The sequence below is a fragment of the Nipponia nippon genome, unplaced genomic scaffold (assembly GCF_047370975.1).
Source record: "Nipponia nippon isolate SJK-2023a ecotype South Korea unplaced genomic scaffold, ASM4737097v1 scaffold_9, whole genome shotgun sequence".
Lineage (NCBI taxonomy): Eukaryota > Metazoa > Chordata > Aves > Pelecaniformes > Threskiornithidae > Nipponia > Nipponia nippon.
Window position 1 is genome coordinate 27,118,794 of NW_028262413.1, and position 10,432 is coordinate 27,129,225.

A 10,432-nucleotide genomic window follows, 5' to 3' on the forward strand; every position below is an offset into this window, starting at 1 on the left:
TGACAGTTTAAGTCCATGAGCTTGCATATAAGGCCGATCAGTTAGCATTCTGAATGTAAGTGGCCATTATTCTTGTATTTCCCATTACAGCAATACAGAGTTACATTTATATTTCATATTACAAGTAAAGACACCCTGTATTCTGAATCAGATCAAAGTTGCCTGTTGTACGCACTTCTTACTCAATTTCTTCTTTGGCCCACAGGTACAGGCTATGGGGGACGGTTACCTAAAACACTGCTGGTGCGTGATTTGCAACTATCAGATTAGCTAGTGCCTATGGTGTGATAAGCAGTAAAAACCAGTTAGAACTACAAAAGAATCTCTTCTGATCTATAGAAAACTGCCATCTGTTGTATATTTTTTCCCCATCCTGCTGTCCATGCTGAACACCGCAAGCAGTGTCTCCCCATGCCTGGCACCACTAGTTGGCCCTTTGATTCTGAAGGTTATTCTCACAAAATTATAACCATTTTAAGGCAAGACAAAAATACGAATTTAAAGCATATGACAGTGTGATCTAATGGTTGTCTCCTGGCATATTGCACATAGCTGAGGATTCACTGAGTTTTGTCTGTTTGCACTCTGACAACAGGGAATAATTTGGAAATCCTTCTTCATGGAAATAACAACCCTTTGAAAAAAGTTTTGTGAGATGAGCTAAGTTCAGAGCTAAGTATCTGAAAACCGAGTGGCACTTCATGGTATATATTAAATACTGATGAGTGGTGCCTGGGCTTAAGTGATTTGGGAAATCTAGAAAAGGTCACTTAGCAATTAAGTAACTGACAGAAGTTGTTTCAGGACATGTGTTCTTGCTTCTTGAAGGCTTATTATTAAAGCAGGTAAGAGACAGAGGATGAACGTATGCACGCTGGTGGAATGAATAATGTGTGTGCATGTGTGCAAAATTCACAAAATTCTAGTTCCCCAACTGCTGTATATGATATGCTGAGTTTCTTTTAGTTTGGGTTGTCTGAATTTTTTTAAAGAATGAATAAAGGGATTTTAGTCATCCCTTTTGAAAGGATGAATAAAATAGCATTTTTTCAAAATTGTAATATTGATAAAGATTGGTGCCTGGATTTTATGCCTGAAATTATTTCCTGCATATTATGCATAGGTAATACAGCATATATTTTTGTATGGCTTCTATTCTTCAAAGAAGCAACTAGAAAGGCATGGTTTTGAACTAAGAAAAGGATCATATAGTAGAATAACAGATATAGAGGTGCAGACTAAAGATTTGTTTAGCTAGAGTCCAGTCTCCCACAGCAGCCAGTAGGCATGTTCATCATGCAGTTCACAGGGTCTCCTGACTCATGTTTCCTCTGAGAAAGAGGGAGACCACATGCGTACATTCAGTGCACCAGGTTGCATTCTTTCAGCTGTTTTTACCCTCACATTTTTATTTCTATTCACCCCACTCAAAGCTGCACTAAGTTGCAAGCCTTCCTTGTCAGCCTCTTGATCTTAGCCAAGCTTGCCCTCCGTAACACCAGGAAGTGACTGTGAAACCTCTCTCAGCATCCAGCATCTCACTGGATACCTTGAGGGAGCAGTGGGCACTGTTGCGAGTGCTTCACTCAGTGTCCCCATCTGTTTTCTTGTCCCTGTATTTTTCTGTCCTTCACCCTCACCACTTTCTCTTTTATTCATTTGTTGTCCCCTGAACTCATTTGGTATTGTACTTCTTCCTGGGCTTTCTTTCCTGTACCTCTCTCCTTGCTTTTTGGAGGGAAGGAGTGAGAAAGAAGGTGCTTACTTTCACTAGGGAAAGGCCGCTGCCTGTTCTTAAGGGAGGGAATCATAAGAAGAGTAAATAATAGTGGATCTCTGGGGAATAGTATAAGAATACGAAAATCCTATAAAAACATTTCCCTGCTATACTCTCAAAGCTTCTAGTGAGCTATAGATCAAGGACTTCCTGGTTATAAGGGCTATCTCTATGGTTATCAGCCCATCACAGATTTTTTCTCTTGCATTTGTCCAATTACTTTTCAGACCCAAGGAAACTTTTGGCATCCACAACACCCTATAACAAAGAGGCCCATAGATGAATTGTGTGCTGCTATGCAGTCAGGTATGTGTTCTGTATTTTTATACATTTTTCTTAAAAAGAATAAAACCTTTAAACATAGGAAATAATGTATTTTTCTTTGTTGTACAAGAAAGTCTTAGATTAATGCGGCCTACTTTTCTTTGCTTTTCAAAACCTTAAGAAACAACAGTCTTACAAAACTTACACCTGCTGGAGAAGAAAAGCTACAGATTGTATCACCTTGCTATGCTGCTTTGAATGTAAATGAAAAGCCCAGACAGATTTAAAGATTTATTTATTCTAAATATGGAGAGCGCTTAGCTTTACTTGCAAGCATATGAGTCTGCACTTACACTGAAAAGCAAAGTTAAGTACTCCTTGCTGTGCACTCTCCAATAATACCTTCAAAAATTGCAAAATACTCTCAAATTGCTTCTATGTTACTATTTTAAGTACTGAGCCTCTTTGGTATGATGGCTTTTAGTCCACTAGTGAGATATCTACAAGTGGAAAGGACGGCACTCACAATGATATAAGCAGGGTCATCTTGCCCAGTACCTTCTATATGGCATTAAACTATCCTTAGTACATACAGCTAGACTGGACCTTCGTGGCCAGAAGTACAAACCCTAAAACCAACTTTCAGGCTGTTACTACCAAGACAAATAGGCAAAATTCATCATCATGCCAGCAAGCTTCATTCTGTTTTGAAAGTAATTTAATGCAGTAGCCTTTATGATACCTTACTTCTAACAGGTTTGCCTGACCACCCAGGGAGCATGAAGAAATCTATGGTGAAGGATATGTGGAAATCATACCAAAATCATCTTTTTTTGGCAAGGAACACCAGAGTGGTATAAAGTTTAGGTGATTTGCAGATTCTCTACAGCAGTGGCTTTCAACCAGAGTCACACTACAAAGAATATGGAACAGACTCTGAGGCACTGGAAATGTTAGCACGATATAAAACCATTCCCTTCCAGTCCTCTGCCACTCAAGCTGAAATATTCTCTGTCAGCCTCTTAAAGCACAGACACAAACCAATTAGCACTGTTGCAATTAAGACATTTTTATATCTGCCTTTCTAATGAATGTAGTGGAGCAGTGAAAATGTTTTTTGGAAAGGGGCTGTTTTTGAAAAACGTTGCTTTGCAGCATGTGAGGAGAAAAAGCAGCTTGAGAATGATCTCTAACCTTCCATTATGACCCTAAGCCTCACTTCTGTTCAAGTAGCAGAAATGTCTCTTAAAAATTACATTTTTCTTGATTAATGTGAGAGCTTATGTCAAATGACATCTGAGTTTTCCACTGACATCAGGTTGTTGTTAAATGCTAGCAAATACCCTATCTCTGGAATGCTAAGATAGGAAAACAAAGCATCTTCTATCACAAATGGCATTCCATCTATCACACTTGATTCTTTTGCTGAGAATAACAACTAAGATTGTGTTTATTTGCGTCCCTGTCTATTCAGGTCTTGTGTAACAACAACAAAGACGACTGAGAGAGGCTCTCATTCTTACCTTCTGTCCAACAATATCAAGAAGAAATCAGCTGAAGCTGGCAAAACTGTTCTGCTGTGAATTTGCTGGATGATCAGAATCATACACAGTTTCTGCGAAGAATGACAATAGATACCCCTTAGTTTTCATGGAGCAACTAAATTAGACTGAACTAAGCAGCTGCCTACTCTATTAAAATTAACAAAAACGTAACTTAGAGTACAGAGCAGACATTCCATATTTATGAAATGATACTATACTTGGCTCTATAAAAACATGGGAAAACAAAACCAGTTCTTGTCCAAGAGGTACTGAAGCAGGCTCGGAGATGAAAATGGGTTATTATAAACTATATCTTGAAGAAACATCCAAAGCTTAATCATGCTTGCCTATTTGGCAAATGTCCCCAATGAAATTGGGGACAATGGAGAAGAGTTATGTTTGGCCACCTGTATCATTGGGAGCATGAGAGGTTGATATTTGCACTTCTCACAGCTTAACAGATTAATTTCTTAAGATATACAGGAAGATAGCACTCAAGAACAGGGAGATATCATATGCCTGATACTGATTCAGAAAAGATAATCTCATACAATATTCCCTTATGTTGAATGTCTTTGAGTCAGTCAAATGCTGAGACTGTAATGCTGTTTCAGTCTATTATTACCAGTGAGATTTCATCAATGCAGGCTAAAGGGAACCTGACCCAAAGCACCGACAGGAAAAAATGATGAATCTCACATATTTTAATTAACAAAAAACCAATAGTATACATTACAGTATAGCATAATTTCTACACTGCACCATATGCAATCCAATGTCAAAGCAGAAGTCTTTGAAGGATGGAGAAAGAAGAGGTCTTTAATTTTTTTTTTTTTTAGGCTATTAGAGGAAACAAAGATTCCCTGTGTAACACTGCATGCTTCTGATCAATATTCTTCTTCTACATATACTGATTCTGACATCTTTGGTGAGATGGGAATGTCTTCAGTATCTAATATTACATGATTTGGGGAAACTACAAATACTTGATATCCCATTTCTTGGCTCAGAGACTCCTGGCATAGAATATAATTAACTCTCATGGAAGTTACTTGTACCCTGCTGCAGGAGATTAAGACCTCCATTTTATGTGTGGTAAATACGAGTAACTACATTAACCTTAAGCTGAAGGAGAACGTTTTGTTATACAAGCAAATCCCTGGTCCTATAATGCTATTCATATTAATACAAAACACAGGGGAGATTAAGCAAGTAAATTAAATTTATTAGCATTCTGCTGCTTACTTCCTAAACAGTGTGGGATTCAGGGGACTAGAGGCTCCCTCTCGTGTGGCACATATTCCAGGTTATATGTCAGAGGGACAGCTGAACGTGGCAAGGTGGGTTTAAGTGTACCACACAGTATACTTTTTAGTGGAAGGCATAGCCATGGTTCAGTTGCATGTCAAAATCTCATGTCATTAATAGCTAGAAAAAACTTTTCTCTACTTTAAATGGCTGTATATTTGGAACAGGATGCTCTGAGTCTTGGACCTATCTATCATTAAACTCTAAGTGGTTCTAATGTGGGTTGTTCCAACTGAAATATTCTATTCTATTCAGGCACAGAGAAAGAGGCACAGATATATTACACTAGCTAGACATACTTTGAGTCCTCTGTTCACCTGCTCCACTAATTCCTAGGTTGAACACATTGATAATCCAGCAGACTAGAAAGAGAATTCAGAATTCAGGTGGGTGGTGGGGAGAGAATATCGTTCTTTGAGAACGCACAAAAGTTCAAGACGTATGTTCTTCCTTCTCTATGCACACGTAACTCTCACTGACATCAGCTTTGGGGTTGAGACTTAAAGAGAGAATCAAAGAGGTATTTTCACCGACAAGCTCACTGCAAGAACTGCTAAAACCAGTTAAATGCAGCCGGGGGGGGGTGGGGGGTGGGGAATATATTTTTCCTTTACAAAATCTCATAATGGTCTGGTATGTTTGGGCAGAAACAGACTTTGACAGAGTTGTGTACAAGTCTGAAGTCCCTTCCATTATTGCTGTGCTCATAGTGGTATACATAGGCTTACATTAGGAAACATCCAGCGTTAATCAGTGCAAGAGTTAAAAAAGCAGAGAGAATTACAGTTCCAGTCCATATCCAAGACTGTCAGGAATTCAGTTTACAATAATTACTCTAAGTCCAGACTTTTCTCTTCCTGCTAGGGTCACTATTTAACCCGTGGTTAAATGAAAACCACAGCTGATTGGGATGGGAAATCTTGGCAATGGTGAGGACTATTTCTCCTTATACAATCCTCATCAAATAAGGGGCATACAACAAATTGCTTATCTCCAATCTGCAATTCTCCCCTCCACCCATCTGTAAATTTGAATTAATTAATAAACGCCCTTATGTTTTCAAGGTCATGGAAAATGAAAGGCACTCAGCAAAATGGATGCACTGACAGTGAAGGGTGTTAGTGGGTGGTTTTTTTTAATGTAAATGGAAAATCTGTGAGGGAGAAGCTCCTTCATCTGTGCCATGAGTGCTAAAGTTAGAAAACTTAAAAGGAAATAAAGGGAATGCAAATAAATTATGCTTTGAATAAATGTGACCTTCCCTAGATAAAGTCTAAGGCTTTATGTAACAGAGTATCAAAACACACAATGAGGCCAAAGACATCATTAAGTCAGGGGTCTTCATGCAAGTTCAGTCATGCTGTCTTTTGTTTGTCCCTGCTGACTCTGGACAAGCTCTGCTTTCTGTTGACGCTGGCTGGTCACAAAAGAACTGGCACAGGGCTCTTCCACTTGGTGCACACCAGCCACAGAGACCTTGTGCAGACAGACTTTTTTGATATCTATATCCACCTACCTATTTAAAGATTCTGAAACAGTTTGAAGCACTCCAGCAAATCTCATGGCAGTGACAATTAAGATACGTAAACCACAGAACTACATGGCTACCTTTTTGTCATAGTGTGCACGTCAACGTACACCGCTATATCAGCTTCCACAGCTTCCTTGTAATCTCAAGCACCTTCATAAATAACATAATATAGGGAGTAAAATGAAGGTGTCATTTAGGTATACAACACTTGGGGAGTTAGGAATGTCACCATTAGATAAACAGAAACAATACATGAACTTATGGAATCAGTTTCTGGAGACACACTAAAACTTCTGAAAAAAAGGGATAATTGAACACTTCATTGGAGAAAACATTTGTCTTTGGAAAATGAGAAGGATCAGCTGCTTAAAATTCTGGAAGACTCTGAGCCGGAAAGACCCTTTAATTCTTGTGTTGCTTAAATGGTGGATTCTCAATCCAATCTTAATCTTGATATGGCCGTTGAAGAGAAAAGAGAGACGATGAAGTATCACTGAAAATTACAATTCGAGCCTGATGCTTAATACAAGTCATCAGACTTCACTCCTACCTTACAAAAATACTTGAAGTACATTCAGTCAGAAATGCACTGATTTCATTTCTGTTTTTCACTTAAAAATTTAAAGCTCATTGCAAGGGGTAGATTGTGGCAAGGGAAAAAAGTAAAACAGGATAAAACCGATGAATATAATTCAGTGACTGCAGTTCAACAGCTGGGGAATGAGGTCTCCTAATATGTATGTGAACATCTGACACTCCTCAGGACATCAGAGGCCATCTTACCAGAGCCCAGAACACCACATGGTCCTTAGCTTCAAATTTCTGCGTAAGAAAACTCTTAAGTTCTCTCAATGCTGACACATGTTGACAGAACTGGATAAAGACATTTTTGTGATGGGTGCAGAACTGCTATGTAATAATCAAATACCGAGATGCTGCAATTTCATTAGCACTGAGAGATCTGGGCAGTGAGGTTGACGACTGTCAGATCACATTCAGATGAAAGTAGGTACAACTAACTATGTGAAACGTTGATTAGTGGAATGAATCTGTCAGTTAATGAGGAAGTCTCACAACCACTAACAAAGTAACTAAACCATAAGGTAACGCTGTTTATTATAAAAATCAAAGCAATAAATCAAGTATTCTGAATAGAACATATTCACTAGCTTGTTATTTATGCCACTGTGAGTAATCCTATTTATGCCTTTAACACAGCTGGGTAGAAGCAGATGGTAAGTGTCAGTACCACAAGGAAGCCTCCAGAATTTCTAAAATGTACATTTTGTTGTTTATTTTATCCATTTCAAGTATCTGGTAGCCTCTATTCTGTTAATACATTATTTGTCCAATTTTTATAAGTTACTCCAGTCCATCCTTTGCACTTGACTCGCACTTGACAATAAAGTTATGGTAATATGATTTTATTATTGCTATTATCACCACCATTATTATTACAAATCAATAATGTAGATAGCTCAGCAAAATACCTAGTACCAAACCCAACTGCCATACATACAGTCTATATAATCCAGGCTAGTAAATTACTGCACCATTTTACTTTATTCCCAAATAATAATAAATCCCTTCTCATCTTCTCTATGGAAAAAACAATTATTAGCACATTACCAAATCCTTATCGTGCAGGAGCAGAACAGATCTCTCTTCCTGCACGGACCTTTCTGCTTCTGGCAGAGTTTCTCTAACTTGTTAACAGCACTACGTACTTTTGCAGTGAGAGAATTAACTTTTACCACTGCAGTCTGCGAAGTCTCAAGCAAATCTAAAGTACACCACAGTGACAAACCCTCGGCACGTATGTGGGATTTGCTATCTCATCTCTGATGAAACACATTTTAATCTGTCAGGCTCACCTACTAGTCTCCTTCTTCTACATTCTATCCTGTAATTTAAAAAAATTGGCAACCTCTGTAGCCTCTTACAAAAAAACATTATAACCATCTTCTTACATGTCTACTCACTGAATACAGAACTAATCATGCAATTCCCCAAAGAAATCAGAATCAGCAAGAGCTTGTGTATCAGTCTTAATGCAATACTCATTTCTCCTGGTTCAAACCTTACTTCATACACATGTAAAAACGTAATGCATTCATGTCCAAAACCTAAAAGCAAACCAGTAGACCCTAGTCAAGCAAAAACATATGATCAGACAATTAAAGGGTGCCAGCATCATGTTTAAGGTTCAGCATCCAAACTAAACATGGCTGTGATTGGTACGTCTAGGTTAGAGTAGCATGGGAATCTGCCCAATCACGGTCGAGTTGCACTGGCTGAGCTTCAGGTCTAAATAAACTGCAGGTACTGTATATATGACTGCGGTGCCCTAACGAAGCTGTAAAGGAAAGAATTTGTATAGCCTTTTACACATAGTGACTGGCTTTATGTGCCCCTAATAATTCCTTCTTTTCATACACCATTTCAATAATGCATTATTTTTAAAGGATTTGATGGGATTATCCAATGCTCTTGGTTTACTTCTGCCTCTTTTGAAACCACATTTTGAAATTTATGTTTTGGTAAAAGACTGAGCTTTTGTTTTCCTCCTACAGAAGCCTTTAGCACATGTCAGAAATCACTCTTGGAAAAGAGACGCTAGAAGATACCGCAAACAAACCACTTTCCAGACAACTTCAGCTGAATTAGGGGAAAATACATTCAATATATGTACTCATACTGTCTTTCTCTGACAATAATATTTAGCTGCTTCTGTAGTTTCCAAGAAAGTCCCAAGTCTACAGGCCAATTCTGAATGTCTGACAAGCGCAATTTGAGAAATCCTCCTGGGGAAGCAGTGATTAGAGCAGGCAACTGGCAGCTAGGAGGCCCACGCTGTATTCCCTGTTTCATTACTGATTTTTCTGGATGACCTTGTCAAGTTATTTAATGCCTTTCTGCCTGTGCTTCCCTACCTGAAAAATGTTCAGATAAACACCTTCCTTTTGAAAACACTGTAAAATTTTTTATTATGGAAATAGTTCCTCAGATGTTAATCTGGCTCTCAGGGTGTAACATCAGATGAAAAACACAATGGCCACAGGACATAAATGTTGATCTAGTACTTTCTAACAGATTAAACCATTGCAGTTTAAGTAATAGGTTAACCTTATACCTGAAAGTTTTATTTCAGATGAGACAGTAGTTACTAGTTTCATTTTAACCTTATTCATATCAGCCAAGCCAGCATCATAAATGCAAACCATACAGGTAACAAAAAGCAAAAAAATTGGCATAAACTTCTTTGTTCTGCTTAATTTAAGAAGTATGACTATTTAGCCAAGCTTCATCTTGGTCAAGTATGTGCTGCTGGCAGTAGGCAATGCTCAGAACTGGGATTAAAGCTACTGGTGTAGTACCCTCAAGCACACAGATGATTTCACAGCAGCTAGCAGTGACTGGTATCCCTAAGTTGGTTCAGGTCAGTAGACCCTCATGCACATCTTCATGAATGGTTGGCTCTTTCATGCCCCCTCAGTGACCCTGACTGGCTAACACACGTTTTTATTGTTAATGGGCCAAGATATGTACTAGAAATGGAATACCTAAGTGCAGTCTTATTGTGACTCATTTCACCATCACTCTTTTCTAGAGAAAGTGTAGTATTACAAAATTCTAGGAGTAACCTAATAGAAGAGAGGAAGCAGAATGGGAAGGGAGAGGTGCAATTTCGATTTATTAATCCAGCTGTACAAACCTGGGCTGGCTAACAACAGGCAACACACACTGAAAAGCAAGCTGCTTTTTGACATTTAACACAGCTCCCACTTCAGGCACCACAAAAGTGCTGGTGAGGTTCTGTGAAGTGAGCACAGCACCTTGCATCAAGAACTGAAAAGGCGATTTAGAATTCAGGACAACCTTTCTACAGGGACTTTGACGTATTTCACCTGAGGAAGGATGCATGCTGACATCGTGGCCGGCTTCCACAGGCATTTCACTGAGCGCAGTAACGGACCGCGGACAGCTACACCGCCGCCTCCTTCACGC